The 17,500-nt window shown below is 47.5% G+C and overlaps 1 protein-coding gene across 4 annotated transcripts in view; it reads left to right on the top strand.

Annotated features, from left to right (window-relative positions):
• LOC137620754 (uncharacterized) overlaps positions 1 to 17,500 on the top strand; it is a 389,997-nt gene that overhangs the window by 117,331 nt on the left and 255,166 nt on the right. The gene's annotated exons all lie outside the window — the stretch shown is intronic.

The following is a 17,500-nucleotide window of genomic DNA, read 5'->3' as shown; positions in this document are numbered from 1 at the left end:
GATGTGTCTTTTGGTCCTGGGTTTGAGGTACAAAACACCGTATCCTCCTTCACTTGGTCCAGTGAAGTTTAAGTTGTGTATACTTGAATATAAATCTTTTAAGCCAACTCAATAATTAGTTTTGAAAATAGATTTTTCCTACACTTAATAAAAATCTGACCTTTAATAGGAGCATGACTTCAACAAAGCTGGAAACGGGTTTTTAAACTTTCAATAAGGTAGTGGTAGTTAGTAGGATTAGCTGGCAGGTAGCGGGTAGGCCCCCTACTCATCAGGTAGCGTAAACTTCACGTTGATATCGGCCGCCAATAAGCACAGATGTACTATTTTGTGCCCTATTCTGGATCTTTTAATCTTTTGTATTTTGTTTCAGTTTGAATATTGGTCTTGCAGTTGTGTCCGAGGGATTTTACGTTTGGAATTGTAGTGTCCCTCGATAACTGTAATTGGTTACAGTTTCTCTATCATTTGCCACTATCACATATACTTCCAGTCAGACCTCATTCCTTGCAAGGGTTAGGTAACAGAAACAGTAGCAAATTCACGTGTGTTTGATGTCCTAGGGTGGGATAACTCTTACCCTAACAAGTCACTGCCCCTTGCCTATGAGTGGGTGACCGAGCAGATGATTCACAATAATTACTGCAATAATATTGTTTTTATTTAATTTCTATCATAGTACAGTATAAGTTGTTTATAATTAAATATACAGTGAACAGTACATGCGCACACATGTACAGTACAATACGTACTGGACACAGTTTACATACTACAGAACGTAGTCGTTGCCCTGACCGAAACTATAATTGTACGGAGTTAGTCATCATATACTTATAACAAAACAATATTGTTCCTGTCTAGTAGTACTGTACTGTATAATACTCGCTAATACTGTAGTGTATATTAAAGTAATATATGTACAGTAATATCACTAGAATATGGCATGAAGAGACAAAACCTGATGAATGGGGGTTAGGAGTGTTGGTGAAAATAGCAAATAAAGGAGACGTGACTGATCGCAATAATTACAATGGTATAACACTTGCGTCAGTTTCGCGGTCTCAGTGCATCACGGATTTTCAAAAATATTCATCAAAAATTAGAAAAAATGGTGCAAGAGTTACGCGGGCGCTAGCAGAAGGCAGAGAGTACAGTAGAACATCAGGTATCAACGCGGAGATGGCCCGCAATTCAAAATTCACCTCTCTGATTCGCTGGCTATCTCGGCTCCAGAATCTCGCAAGCTGATTGGCCGAGCCGCCGTGACGCTTTACCCAGCATCTCTCCCTGCCGTGCGCCCTGCGAAGGGAGACCGCATTGATTGTTCTCTCTCGCTTCGCTTGTGTTGCTTAGTCTCGCTGAGTGGAACTTTTAGCTGTTTTCTTGTGCTTTTTTGTGTAAAATAGTGCTTGTGACGCCATTGAAAATGGCTCCTAAACGTCCTCTACCCTATACATCCTCTAGTGAACCCAAGAAGAAGAGGAAAATGATGACGGTGAACGAGAAAGTGAAATTATTGGACCTGCTTAAGGCGGGCAGTAGCTATGCGTCTGTAGCCCTCATTTAAGGAGTGAATGAATCGACGGTTCGCTACATAAAAAAAGATGAAATGAATATATGTAAAACTGCCTCAACAACGTTCTCCAAGGACACTAAGCGCATTGTGACTCCTCGTAATAAGACGATTGTGCAAATGGAGAATGCGTTATCAAAGTGGATATCGGACTGTCGGAAAAAGAAGGTTAGTCTCGATATCAACATGATTCGAACCAAAGCAAAAACCTTGTATGATAGCCTAGTTCCTGAAGGAATATCGAACCGAGATGACGAAGGTGATGATAACGACGAAGAAGATCGTGCCCCATGAGAAAAACGTTGTTTTTGTTGCCAGCAAGGGCTGGTTCGAGAAATTCAAGAGGAGGTTTGGCTTTCACAGCATTCCTTTGTATGGGGAGGCCTCCTCGGCAGACTAAGAGGCAGCTCTTCGTTACATCGAGGACGAGTTCCCGAAATTAATTAAAGAAGATGGCTATCTCCCGGAGCAGGTGTTCAGTATGGACGAGACTGGCCTCAATGCTGTCCCGGACGTTCCTTTACAAGGACGAAATGAAGAAGCCAGGGTTTAAGGCCTACAAAGATCGCGTCACTCTCCTCGTGTGCGGGAATGCCGCGGCTTAATTTACAAGTCCTTGAATCCTCGTGCTTTGAAAAACAAAAACAAAGCCTTGCCGCCCGTCTTCTGGATGATTAATAAAAAGGCATTGATAACCAAAGCCCTCACACTCGACTGGTTCATGAACTGCTTTATCCCACAGGTGAAGCTGTGCCTCACGGAGAAGGGGCTGCCCTTCAAGGTTCTCCTCTTGATGGAATGTGCAGGCGGACATGCAACGGATCTGCATTATGACGGAGTCCAAGTGAAGTTCCTGCCCCCCAACACCACTTCCCTCATACAACCAATGGATCAGGGGGTCCACGGTGGAGGGCGTCATCTCCTCCATCGACGAAGGCGACGAGGACTTCTGCCTCAAGAGATATTGGCGGGAATACAACATTGCAACGTGCCTGACCAAGATTCAGAAAGCTCTTAATGAGATGAAAGAGCAAACACTGAATGCAAGTTGGGGAAAATTGTGGCCAGACATTGTTCATGACTATGAGGGATTTACGCCAGAAGAAGTTCACCACTCTGCCATAGATAAGGCTGTGAGGCTGGCACAGTTAGTAGCCAACGAAGGTTTCTCTGACATAACAACGGGTGAAGTTAACTCACTGATCGAGTGCCACTCGGAGCCCCTAACAGATGAGGACCTTGTTGAAATGACAAGATTAGTGAGTGAGGAAGAAGAAGAGGCAGCCGACGTCGGCGACGACGACAAAGCTGAAGAACGTGGCCTTACCTTGGACAACCTGCACGAGCCCTGCAACATGGCACGGGCTCTGCAACAAAGGGCGCAGGAAATCGATGATAATATGGTCAGAGCCATCGAATTTAGTAACCATATTGACTATCTAATGGCGTTGTACAAGAACATCTTTGCTCAGATGAAAAAAATAACGGCAACAACTTCCCATCACGATGTTTCTAGTGCGCCGAAAACCTTCTGCAGAAGCATCAGATACTCCTCCTGCTGCCTCTCCGGCTTCGCACCGAGCCACTATACTGCCTCCTGCAGTTTCTCCAGCTTTATCGAAGCTCTCGTTGACGATCCACCGCCTCTTATACACTGACGATGAGGCGTGACCTGAGGAGCAGTAAAGGTCTCATTAACCTGTGCAGTAAATCATCTTCATCATCTTCACCTCCATCATACTGCACAGGTGTTTCATCGTCATTTATGAAGATCATCGTCATTGTTAGAGGTGAGTTACGTTTCTGGTTATGAGAATAAGAGAGTTCTAAATACATATGTAGAGTAAACACGTACACTTTATATCTACATATGTATGTACAGTACACTTACACTCTATTTATATATTTACTGTATATATTCTTTATGTATAAATATAAATGTACATACAGTATATGTAATGTATTAAATACTGTATTTATATTACAGTATTTATACAGTACAGTACTTTATTTTTTGTACAGTATATAATTTATATTATCAATATTTATTTACATGATTCTTTAATTTTCTAATGATAACATAAGCATTTATAGAGTTACTGTACACTTATTGTTATTATATATACATGTACATGTACACAAAAAATGTACGTATTCCAAAAATAGGGAGGGAATCTACTTTGCGGATTTCACCTATCACGGTCGCTTCTGGTCTCCATTAACCGTGATAGGTAAGGGATTACTGTATAGTATGCGTATTCTAAAGAAACTGGAGAGAAAGATTGATGAAAAGCTGAGAGATGAACAAGCAGGATTTAGGAAAAGTTGAAGTTGCACTGACTAAATTTTCATTTTTATGAATACTTACCTGGCAGTTATATATATATTTTAAGCTATATATATATAACTGCCAGGTAAGTATTCATAAAACTTTGTTTTATCATAAAAACTCCATTTTTATGAATAGAACTTACCTGGCAGTTATATATATATAGCTTAAAATATATTTGTTCCGTAACTGAAATACAAACCACGCTATTTACATGGGGTAATTACTTCGGCGTAGCCGATTGACGAGCCATAAGAATTTTAACGAGGGTTTAATACCCCTCCGCTAGTTAGCGAGGGGTAGGGAGGGGTAGCCTGCTACCCCTCCCCCTCACACACACCGGTGAAAGGTTCACTTTACTTTTGGCTCGGATGGCGATCGGAAGTCTCCGCTCCCATCCTCACTTGACGGCCATTATTGTTTTGTCTTTTTAACTTACCTTTTCTTATACTTAGTATATTTAAACATTATTGATGTTTATATATATTTTTTTGTATAGAAAATAGTAAGTTTCCTTTGCTTTCGGTGTTGTGCAGTGTGTGTTGTGTACGTCTACGTGAGTGATCGCCGGCTTAGCCAGGCCACCACGATCTTTTCTTGATCATGGCCGTTCACTCCTAGGCCACCATGGTTGCCTTTGTGGAGCCCGGCCCTTCTCTTGAGGTCGTTCACCTCTTACTCCGTACTACGCCTACGATAGCTTCTCAGGACCGAGTCGCTATTTCGTTTTATTTGTCTGAATTATTGTTATGAATATAATTGTGTTTTAACTTTTCAGCTCAGGGCTCACGTCCCTTCGGGGGTCGGTGATCCTTGGAACATTCAAAGTCAGTTGCATAATTATAATGTTATAATTCTGTTTTTGTTAACTTTTCGTCCCCCCCTCACCCGGGCATACCTGGGGGGGGAGGGGGGCGCATACCTTCTTTCGTTCTTATGTTTCTTTCCCTCGGGGTTTCTCTTCGGAGTTTCACCCGGGGAAATTTCTGTTAAATAATTACACTTTTTTTTTATTTTCCAGTTTACGGTGCTGTTTCTTCGTGCCTGTTGTGTGCCTTCGAAGCAGAGCTGTTCTGTTTATGCCTGGGGAGTCGGGTGTCGCCGCCGGCTCTCGAGGCCGTCGTCTGGGGCGTTCCCTTCTCTTAGAAGTTCCCCCGTGACTACTGCCAGCTCTTCAGTGCATCCTAGAATGATAAGGAGGCTCGCCTCCAGGGTAGTTAGTTAACTTCCATTTTTTACTTTTCCCTGGTCCTTGGGCAGTTATGCTCTTGGGGCTGAGCGGCCGCCCTTGTGACTTGCTCAAGGGGCTGAGTGGTTGCAAGGCTGGACCATGGTACTAGCGACTATGCTCTCGAGGCTGAGCGGTCGCTTCTGTAGCTACGCTCAAGGGGCTGAGCAGCGGCTAGATCAGTCTGGCCCTCTCTCGTTAGCGAGGGAGGCCGCACTAAGGGTTCCTCTTCGGAGGATTGCTCCTTTTGTCTCTTCTACGAAGTGTCTCCTCCCGTTCGTGTGAGAGGACATTCACAGAGACTCCTCTTCGAAGGATTGTTCCTGTTTACGTCAGCTGATCTCACGGCCTTTCGGGGCTCCATCACCAGTCTCTTCTACAAAGTGCTCACCTCTCGTTCGCAAGAGAGGCCACTCATAGAGACTCCTCTTCGGAGGATTGTTCCTGTTGACAACAGCTTGCTGTTCAGTCACTAGCACTTCGTTGTCTAGTGACAGGGAAACTTCGGTTTCTCTTTTTCCCTGACCCTTCGGGGTCTCGGAGCTTTCGTTACGCAGTTCCCCCGGGCTCTCGTAACTTTAGTCACTTCTACGCTTCGGTGAATAGTGACGGAGAAACTTCGGTTTCTCTTTTTCCCTTACCCTTTGGGGTCTCGGAGCTTTCGTTACGCAGTTCCCTCGGGCTCTCGTAACTTTAATCACTTCTACGCTTCGGTGATTAGCGACGGAGAAACTTCGGTTTCTTGTTGCGCTGACCCTTCGGGGTCTTGCAACTAATCCCCTCGGGGCCTCGCTACTCAGGCTACGTTAGACCCTTGGTCTCTCGTCCCTCAGTGTACCTGCTGCCTGCTGTATCCGTTCCTGACTGCTGACGCGCCTTGGGCGCCCACGCCCCCATTATCTAACGGGCTTCTCCCTTCGGGGCAGGAGAGACTCTCACACCTTGAGTAAGTCCCTTAAGTGCCAGGTATCCCCTGCGCACCAACGTTCCCTTGCGCGCTAGCGTTCGACTGCTGTTCCTGCTGTTCCTGAGAATGCATTCAGAGACACCCTGTTCCAGTATTCAGTTAGGCTGCTACCAACGTTCCCTGCGCATTTGCGCACAACGTTGGGGTTCCAGAGATAGCGCACAGGCGCTCACCAGCGGCTCAGCCTACGGTGTCTCTAAGTCTCTTCTACGAAGGACACCTCTCCCGTTCGCGGGAAAGGTACCTCACAGAGACCACTCCTCGGAGTATTTAGCAGTACCTCAGTTGATCGTCGGCACTGAAGCAGACCTCCTGGTCCTCTTCAGGGGATGCCTTCCCTTTTAGGGACACATCCCAGTTCCTGATCTACGAGTTATCCGATCTTTCAACCAAGCGCGCGTGCGCACTCTCTGGCGATCTTCTGTTGCACAGGGGCCTACGATCTTCACTCGCGCGTAAGCGCTGAAGATCGCCCGCGCATCTTCAAGGCCCTTCCGCGGTTTTGTCGCTCACGATCGTCGAGGATCGTTATCCGACGATCTTCTGATACGCGCTAACGCGTAAGCGCTGAAGATCGCCCGCGTGCGGGATGGTTTCCCGCGCGCGATCTTCGAGACCCTTCCGCGCGCAATCGTCGAAGATCGTTAGCCGACGATCTTCTGATACGTGCAAGACGCGCAAGCACCGGCGATCTTCATAATGCGCGTAAGCGCCGAGGATCGTTCCGCGCGCGGGTTTAGTTTCCCGCGCTCGATCTTCGAGGCCGTACGCGCGCGGTTTTCCGCACGCGATCTTTGAGGCCGTCCGCGCGCGGTTTAACGCACGCGATCGGCGACGGCCGTTAGCCGGCGTTCTTCGGATCCAGCGCTAGGCGCGCAAGCGCTGACGATCTTCTTAGTGCGCGTAAGCGCCGAAGATCGGTCTGTGCGCGGGATGGCTTCCCGCGCGCGACCATTGAGGCTCACGCAATCATCGCGAATCATCCGCACGCGGTTTCTCGCTCGTCTTCGGGCGTTTTTTCCGCTCGTCCATGGGTGGGATGGTTGCCCGCGTGCAGTCATCACGGATCGTCCGCGCGCGATTGTCGTAGATCGTCCGCGCGCGATCGTCGTAGATCGTCCGCGCGCGATCGTCGTAGATCGTCCGCGCGCGATCGTCGTAGATCGTACGAGGTTTCCCGCGCGTCGTCGTAGATCGTCCGCGCGAGGGTACCGAGGTTTCAAGCGTGCGATCGCCGACTATCTTCTCTCACGTGCAAGCACCGACAATCTTCGCACACGCGTGAGCGCCGAAGAGCGTCCGTGCTCGCGCGAATCGCCGACGAGCGTCTTATATAGTTGGAGATCGTACGCGCGCGGGCACCAATGGTTTCCCGCTCACTGTCTCCGACGATCCTCTCTTGCACTAGCGCCGACGATCTTCGTACACGCGTAGGCGCCGAAGATCGTCAGCATTATTTCTTCCGCGCGTGGGATGGTTTCCCACACGCAATCGCCGACGGCGCAAGCACCGGCGATCTTTTATCGCCGAGATCGTTCGCGCGTGGGATGGTTTCCCACTCTATCGCCCACGATCTTTCACGCGCAATTGCCAGCGATCTTTATACCCGCGGAAGCGTGGGGATTGTTCACGCGGGCACCCATACGCCCACGCTCACGCGGGTTCGCGTGCATGCGGGCGCGGTTATACTGCTACGCATGTTTTATTCACGCGCTACCCAGATCTGTGCTTTTCGCGCGATCACCAGCGTACCGTTCTCCGACATGATCGCGCCCTGATTACATCAGGGCTTATGGCGGTCAGGCCACCTTCGCGTTTCCCTTCCCCGCAGCGCAGAGCAGCGCCCTCTCCGGAGGGGGGTAGGTTTCCGGACAGGCCAAAGGTCTCTTCTCCCTTCATTGCAGATTCTCTACGGGCGAACCCTCATGTGTCAACTCCTCCAGGGGATCGAACGATCCTCTTCCCTCCAGAGGGACTCCCTGTCAGTGCGAGGGTAGGTCGGTATCCCTGGTGGGACGCCGTCGTCAAAGTGCTCATGCAGGCGATGAGCCTGTGCCTTCTGACTGGGGTCACTAATCAGTAGCAACTTCCTCTCCCCCTGAAGAGGGTGAGAGGAATCCCTGGCATGGTATCTCCTCCAAGGACCATCCTGTCCCTTCGCGAGTCCTTACGCAGGCGATGAGCCCTCCTCAGGCTTCTTCTCCCCTCCCCTGCGGATGAGCATTACCCATCCCCAGGAGGGTCGGAAGACCCGGTCCTCTCTCCCCCATCACTCCATAGGGAGAATCCCCGCCTCTTCCTGAGAATCTTCTCGTGCAGAGGGGGCAAAAGCCTTACATCCTTCATCGCTGGGGACCTGTTTCCCTTCTAGGAGGATCCTAAGGCCCAGTCTTCCGCAAGGACCCGACAGGACCCAGATGGACCCTTGGGGCATGTTTACAAGTCTCCCCAGGAAGAGCCTCCGGGGATGAGAGACCTCGCTGTCAGTCCATCAGGAGGAGAAGCTCCAGGGGTCGGAACTTGCGTTCTGGCAGGTTCTGACCCTCAGGAGAAACCTCAAGGGGACCCCAGATTCAGAGATTCCTCTTCGGTGAGGGAAGGATACGGTCCGGGACCAAATCTACTCACCCAAGGACTCCCTTGGGCCAGTGCAGCTTGCCCTGGTCTCAGGGAATGAAGAGCGCCAGAGGCTAGGCCGAGGGCCAGCTCTCCGAGCTTGTCTCCTTCAACAGTCCCGATCGGTATCGAGCCCCTCCTTCCTCCCTGGATAGGGATCGGTGAGGGGACGGGCCCTCCGGGCGGAAGTCCAGTCCATGTTGGAGATACGCTTCCTCCAAGAGGTGGCCAACGGGTTCCGAGGCCTCCTTAATCGTCTCCTTCCCTTCTCGACTCTGTACAGAGTTGTCAGACAGTCTCCGTTCAGCATGGCGACAGCAGACGCGGTCAGTCTTGCGGTGAGACCACAAGACTTCATGTATACACTGGTCCGGTAGGACGCGTATTTCCGATCCCGGTTCACCCGTCCTTAAGGAAGTACTTTGGAGTTTGCCTGGAAGGCGGATATACCAGTTCAAGGTGCTGTGCTTCGGTCTCTCCACAGCACCTCAACAGTTCACCGATGCTTCCACTCTGACCTCTTCACGGGCTCTCAGGATCGGCATCCGTCCCCTCCGTTTCCTGGGTGACGGGCCGATCCTAGCAGACTCGAAGGCATCCATTCTTCGTCATCGGGACAAGTTCCTCGGACTTTACCAAGTTCTAAGGATCACGGTGGTCCTCGAGGAGTCCTCCCCGCAGCCCTCTCAGAGTCTGGTATACCTAGGCCTGGTCTTAGACACCAATCTCCCGAAGCCTTCCCTTCAGGCGACAGATAGCACGGCGGAGGGAGGTCGCAACACCTTTCCCCACACGAGAAGAGCCTCCAACCCAATGGGGTTACGTTCCCCCTCCCTGGCTCGTCTGGTTTCCAACAGTCGCCTCAGGATGAGTTCTCTCCAGTGGCGACTCGGGGCGCAGGGGAGTCAGGATCACGACTCCCCGGACGCCGGGACCCCTAGGGGACTTCCGGAGCAGACGGACCCCCTGGGGTGGGAAGCAGACGGACCCCCTGGGGTGGGAAGCAGACGAGGATCTACAATAGGGAGTGGACCTTCTCGTCCTTCCCCTACACTTGATGCTGTTTTTGGACGCGTCAAAGAAAAGGGGGGTGCCCACGTCCTGAACCACGGGACCTCAGGCCGGTGGTCAGAACCAGGAAGTACCTTCTCTAGACCTACCAGAGATGGAAACCATGTTTCTGGCACTTCAGTAGCTCCACCTTGCCTGGCGGACTACTCTGTGGATGTGAGGATCAACAACACCACAGTGATGGCTTACTTGCCCAGACAAGGAGGTACTTTTCAGTACAGCCATCCCATCCTGCGGTAGAGATACCGGGATGGTTCGAGTTCCCCTCGATCTCCTTAGCAGCTCGCTTGATTCCAGGCAAGGAATGGGCTCGCCGACAGTCTGAGCAGTGCGACATGGACACCACATTCCGAGTGGTCTTTGGATGCTCAAGTAGCCTACAAAGCCTGTCTCGGTGGGGCTCCCTCTGTGGACTGGCTCGCTACAGCACTGAGCTGCAAGCTCCCGCTGTACTGCTCCCCGGTCCCGGACCCCAAGGTCCTCTGGTAGGATGCCTTCCAGCAACGATGGGACAACATCGATGTGTTTGCCTTCCCCCCGTTCTGGCAGATGAGGAGAGTAATCTACAAGACCAGAGTATCGGTCAGTCTCTCAATGACCTCCCTAGCTCTGCTAGGGCCTCTGGCAGGTGGCTCACCAGTCCCTCTGTAACTCCTTACGGAGCCTCCGAGGGAACCCCCCCCCACGTCACCGGTTACTCACACAGCCACATGCCATCATCCTCCGCATAGCCGTAGCTTGCTCCAACTTCCCGCCGGGAGACTATCCAGCATCTCCTCAAAGAGAGAGGTTTTTCGCAACAAGTTGCGATAAGGAGGACTGGACACCTGCGCAAATCTTCCGCAGTAGTCTCCCAGGCGAAGGGGCGAGTTACTGTGGTCGATGTCGAGGAGAGGGTATCCCGCCACACGATGCCGCTTCCAGCAATAGCGGAGCTCCTCGTGGGATTGCGGGATGGAATGTGCCTTTCAGTTTCGGCTGTGAAAGGCTATCCCTCAGCCTTAGGTCTTGCCTCCAGGCTCTTGGGATACACATTTCTCCCTCGCTAGAGCTCTTCCTTCTCATGTGAAGCCTTATCCTCTCCTGCCCTCAGTCGAAGGTGAGACCTCCTCCTTGGGACGTGGTTCGAGTCCTCAAGTCTCTAAAAGAGACCCTCTGACGAACCACTACGTAAGGCCCCAGATCACCACCTTACTGGGTAGACAGTATTCCTGCTAGCCTTAACTTCAGCAAAGCGAGTCACATGGTCTCTCATACGACTTTGCCCATTCAGGGGGATATGGGGGAGGCAACATTCAGGTTCGTCCCTGAGGTTTGTTGCCAAGACTCAGAACCCGAGAGTGCCGGACCCGCTGTTCGACTCTTTCCAGGTTTCGAGTCTCCGTCCTGTAGCAGATAACCCAGACCATCTCCTACCTTGCCAGTAGGGAGGCTGAGGTGGCATCTTTAGAGAACGGCTGCAGTTCGTCCCCAGGCTCAAGCCTCGTTCGTGGACCCTGGGAAATGAAGAGATGGGTCTCCAGGAATACCATCTCGGCCCGGATTCGCAGGGTGTTACACCCGGCCTTGAATCCTGACCCTTCTCCGTTGCATCGCCCTAGAGCCCATGATGTCAGGGGCGTAGCTACGTCCTTGCCCTTCATGGAGCATCATTCAGTGATGCAGGTCCTACAAGCAGGGATGTTGAAGCATCAGACCATCTTCTCAGCCCCTTACCTGCAAGACATGACCCACAGGAGGCTCGATACGTTTCTATCGGCCCTGTGGTGGCTTCACAACAGCTGGTCTAAACCTCGGGCTCCTTGATGGACAAGTAGCAGAAGGTTGAGGGCATTGTTACCTGGTGTTAGTCTGCATGAATGAAAAGATCTGTCTGGCCCTTATTCTTTTCTTCATCCTCTCCTCCTATGGAGAAAGCAGCATCCTGGGTTCTCTGCATAGCTGACCTCAAACCACTGCAGGTAGACCATGCCTCCTTGTGTTCCTAGTATTAGGTGTAATACTGTCATGTCCCCATACCCTAACGAGGTGGTATCGGGAGAGTCCTAGCCTGGGTTTCCTTCTGAGGAACACTGGGGCAACTGCCTAGGACAAGTCACTTTTCACCTTCGCACACACCTTACGTAGGCCGCGACAGTTTCACAACCGCCAGCGAGAAGCAGGGATTCCCTATTGTCCGAGTACTTGATCGCTCGAATATGGAATCCCCGGGCAAGCCAAAGCCAGTATGGCCGGGACTTACCATCCTTCCTAAGGGTTAAGTCACCCCATGTAAATAGCGTGGTTTGTATTTCAGTTACGGAACAAATGACAAATTCGTAGATAATTTGTATTTTTCCTAACTATACAAACCTTAGCTATTTACACATTTGCCCACCAGCCCTGTCCCCCAAGATAAGTCCTACCACTAAGTAAAGTGAACCTTTCACCGGTGTGTGTGAGGGGGAGGGGTAGCAGGCTACCCCTCCCTACCCCCCGCTAACTAGCGGAGGGGTAGTAAACCCTCGTTAAAATTCTAATGGCTCGTCAATCAGCTATGCCGAAGTAATTACCCCATGTAAATAGCTAAGGTTTGTATAGTTAGGAAAAATACAAATTATCTACGAATTTGTCATATATATAACTGCCAGGTAAGTATTCATAAAACTTTGTTTTATCATAAAAACTCCATTTTGAGATATTTTGTACAGCAATGCATAGAATATAGAAATCCCCTTTTGATGGCATTTGTAGACTACGAAAAAGCCTTTGATAGTGTGCACCGGCCAATTGTGGGGAGTCCTGCGTTATTATGGAATCTCTTAAATATGTAAATTTGATTAACTGTTCATGAGCATAGCAAGTGCAAAGTTAATGTTAATAGAGTCTTATCAAATGAATTTTCAGTGAACAGCAGAGTACTCCAAGGGAATGTGTTGTCACCTACATTGTTTATCCTCCTCATGGATTTTGTAATGCGTAGAATAGTCAGAGATGATGGAGAAGGATTGGACTGGATTGGTGATAGGAATTTAGCAGACCTAGAGTATGCTGATGATGCTGTCTTTGTTAGTAGAACACCACAGGATTTGCAATGCTTGCTTACCAGAATGCATGAAATGTCACAGTAGGTAGGGCTGAAGATAAATAGAAGAAAGACAGAGATGATGAGAACAGAGTATGCAATGGAAGTTGAAATATTGGAAGGAGAAAGGATTAATGAGGTAGAATCATTAAAGTATTCAGGAATTATGATTTCCAATACAGGGTCTTTAGAATTAGAGTTTAGTGACAAATTGAAAAAAGCAAATCAGACAATGGCTAGGTTAAGTAAAATTTGGGAATCAAATTGCCTATAATTACATATAAAAATCAGACTATATATCAGTTTAATGAGATCGGTGTTAATCTATGGACATGAGTCATGGTATGACAATGAAACAATCTCTAATAGATTTAGTAGATATCAGAAAAAAGCCCTCAGAAGAATATTGGGAGTTAAATGGCAGGACAGAATTAGAAATGAAACTACAAGAGAGATTACTCGAGTGCCATATGTGGATGAGATCATGATGAGGAGTAGATGGAGATGTTTTGGGCATGCTCTTCGCACTTGTCAAGAGAGGTTAGTTCACCAAACGTTCAGCTGGGCTCGACAAGGCAGTAGAAGAGTTGGAAGACCCAGGCCTACATGGCTGAGGACTATGAAGCGCGAAGTAGGAGGTGATGAATGGAGACTTGAATTAAAAGCTCAAGATAGAGACGGATGGTGAAATCTAACCGAGACCCTTTGCGTCAGTAGGCGGAGGAGGAGATGATGATGAATATCAGTCACAGCTTAACTATACTGTAAGTGTTGGCTGTTTTTGTTCCGACGACTTGAACACAGTTGACAACTCACTGCACATGTAGCTTACATTTATATACTGTACAGTATTGTCGAGTACAGTACGTAGTTAATAAATAATGTCTTCTGTACAATATGTATACAATTTAAGATTTAAGGGTACATATGTTATGCAACGACCACTAACCATTTTCATACGAAGTTCTACACAGCAATCTTGAAGTGTGATGTAATTCCCGAAGTGTCGTTTCTTGCACAGTAATGTAGGGAATCTGACATCCACATTAACCTAGTAATAATATCTATCCCATCTTCTACTTCGATGGGTTAGAAAATTAGAAGATAATGATAAAAGTATCGTTAGTAACATTACAATAATTGCCTAAACACATACATCAACCGTAACAACCAAACAAAAAACAGCTGTTTTGTTTTGAACAATCAAATTAGATAGCAGCTGTTTTGCTGGGATTTCAATTATCGTAAGATTATAAACAAAGTACAGTAGCATAACATTGACATTTTTACATTATACCCCTATTCGCTATGGAAAAAAGATCTAGAAAATATATTGCCAAATACAGTATGAACTAACGAACGATAGTCATAGCTGCTATCCTGTTTGGAATTGGAGAAAGTGGTGTCTGAAACTAGTAAACAAAAAGGAAATTTTGTGGGAATATGAATGTGCAAATGGTGTAATTAAATGTAAATGCTGAATTTAGAGGATAACATTACAGTGTCTAAAAACCGAGAATATAGTTTTGTTATAACACGATATAAATAATTTCCTAAGCTTTATAATTAAACATTGCAGAGCTAAAAATGATTAATTATCATGCATTGGGAACACGAATAAAACCCAGGTTAACTTCTATATGCGATTCAACTCAACAGTAAATAAAATATGAGAGAAGTAATTCAAATGAAACTATTAAAATGGTTATGCTAATGGGAAAATGATAGATCAAGTAATAATTGTTTCTTTAAAGAAATAATGAAATATCCTTTAGTAGTATGCCTTAATCAGCTGATTTGTTAAGCATAAACGTAAACAGTGGAAAAGATTATAATTCCCTATTTTAGTGAATATTACATTCATTATTATTGGATACAGTTAAGTGAAGCACCTTTTTAAGCAAAATCTGGTTTATTTCAAATAATTTTATACCACAGTGAATGGATACAGTATCTGTGTACGGCAAGAGGTGGGACGAGCTGGATGGAGAGAGAGGGAAGTGGCGCGAAGCAAGCCCAATGCAAAGGAGCTGGGGTTATTTGAAATCATTGTGCCGCAAGATTTTTTTATCAGGAATATTTGATTTTGTATTTACAGGTAATAGGTATTGCTGTTCTCTGTTTTGCACAAAGTTAAATTGCAAAGTATACAGTTGTGTAAAGTGCGGGCTTACTGTATTCCTGTTTGGCAGCATATCTGTTCCTGTCCTACCTCGTGTTTGTGACCAACAACATGAACCTAAGGAAAGTTTTCCTTGCACATTGCGGGTGCTATGTCGGTGGACTGCCATCAGGTGTAGAGGGAGGGTCACTGGCCTTCTTCCCTTCAGTGTCTACCAATCCCAGAAGGCGATAAAAATTTATCACCTGTCTGTAGTGAGTTTTACTACGAGAGTGTTGTTTGTGGCCCACATGATTTCGGAGAAGGTGAACTTCTAATTCTCCCTTCTTTTTTTGTCTAAATTGTGATGTCTTAGAAGTTTGAGTAGAAGGGTAATCGTGAAGTCCAGGAAGTCAGTGCGGTATGCAATGTTTTTGTAGATGAAGAGTGTCGCCCTCCATTGGCCCTCTGTGGATGAGATCTCTTTCGTGAGAGAGAGGGAGAGAAGCAGTGTGTGGCGATGATAATCAGTACACACTTCTAATGCTGTCTGATGTGATACTGTTATAGACTTCCAGAGACAATAACTGAATCACCAGAGGTGGCACATACCTAGGAAGGAACCACTGAATTGCAGAATGCCTAATCAATCCAACTCCAGAGCTTACTGGTTTCTTCTACATGGTTTTATGGAAGTTACATTGTACCAAAATTATCCCATTGAAAGTTTTCAGGTATGAGGTTCAAGGGCTCTGGCCCTTGTCTCAAGTGCCAAGTCTCCCAAGAGAACCTCTCACAGGTGCTATTTGTCAGGAGGATGAACTATGCTATAGTCCTCGTGCCAGTGACGCTTCCCAGACTTTTAGGTGACCTTTTTATAAGCAATAACTCCCAGACGACCAAGAGTTGCCCTGGTGAGTTCTCTAGAGATGGTTGTCTCCTTAGACCAGTCTTTTGGTTTTCACGAGCACCTCCTCCTTGCTCCAGTGTAAGGGCTTTTCATCATTCCTGGTTTTTACGAGAGGAAGGTCCACGAGTATGATCATTCTTACGGTTTAGTGTCTCTCCACGCAAATGATCGTCGCCACGAACACAATTGTGAAATTGTGAAATTATCTAAGTCCACAACCTCTGCCACGAGCATGATTGTTGATGAACAAATCCACATGCAAGAGAGATGGCATGTAACATGATCAACCCCATGCACCCAAGAGCCTGTATGCACATGATCCTCTCCAATGTACATGGAATAGCACATGAACTAATTTCAGTGCACAAGTATTCCATATGCACACACTTCAATGCACAAAAATTTCACCCGCACGATGTTCTAATCTATGATCATTTCCATGTATAATCACCTACAGAAATGATCATCCCTCACGCTTTTTTCAAGGTGCAAGATTCCAGCATGCTATGTTCTAGTTTACCCACGTTCTTCACCCCTTGGCTAGCCGAATGACAACACTGCTGAATGATCTCTTCCTACTTAATTGTGGGAGGGACGACACCAACTAGGACAACCAGGAACGTATCTTCTGTGTCCAGCCAAGTGACGAAAGCACTCTTGACTCTAGTCTCCGCTTACGTATGGTAGTGATGTTAGGTACTCGGAACGTTTTTTTGGGGGGGAGGACTACCATAAAACATTCTTGCCTTTAATGAGATGCAAGAGGTTATGGATCGGCATCCTACTCTTTCCCGATAATAGGTTTCGGTGCATGGTTCATGTTTTCTCCTGTGACTTCTGGATCACAGAGTGTTGGAGTCCGCTCCCTTCCACCACTTCTGGTACACGATACCAGTGATATGGCACCTATGATTAATTTCATAGCTTGTGGAAGTAAAAACATTTGCTTGCATATGGGCTATATGAGTTTTCATTCACAAGTAAGGAGTTTCCCTCTTGCTTTTCATGTCGTGTTTCATATTCATGGGAATGTTCCGATCGCGTCCTCTCCTGGCAAGACCTGTCTCAATGCGGTTTTTCTTCTTGATCATTGTTCCCCTCTGGATTGGCTGCATGATGCGATTGGGAACCATATAAATGGCAACCATTACCCGGAAGCCTGCAATCGCTATCCATGATTGGAAACCATGCAATCATTATCCACGGTTGGAAAGCATGAGATAGTCATCCTCGATTGGGAATCATGCTATCTGTGGCTGCAATTGGGAATTATCTGGCTGCAATTGAGAATCATGCTATCACCGGCTACGATAGGGAATCATGCGATCACCGGCCATGATGGGGAATCGTGCTATCACCGGCTGCGATTGGGAATTATGCTATTGCTGACTGCAATCAGTAGCCACGATAGGGAATCATGCAAACAGGAGCTTACTCTCTTACTCCTGGATAGGAGGAAAATGATATCACCGAAGCACAGTATGATGGATCTGGCAGTCTCTTGAGACTTCGCCCAATTCTTCTACATGGTTCCATGGGAGGAGCATTGCTGCACCAAAGCAACTTCCAGTGGGTGTCAGTTTCAGTATAAGGTTAAGAAGCTTACGATCATATCCAGTTGATCAGTTCCAGGTGAGAATG

This window comes from Palaemon carinicauda, chromosome 27 (assembly GCF_036898095.1).
Source record: "Palaemon carinicauda isolate YSFRI2023 chromosome 27, ASM3689809v2, whole genome shotgun sequence".
Lineage (NCBI taxonomy): Eukaryota > Metazoa > Arthropoda > Malacostraca > Decapoda > Palaemonidae > Palaemon > Palaemon carinicauda.
Note: the sequence above shows the minus strand (reverse complement) of the source record. Positions and strands in the feature narration are given on the sequence as shown.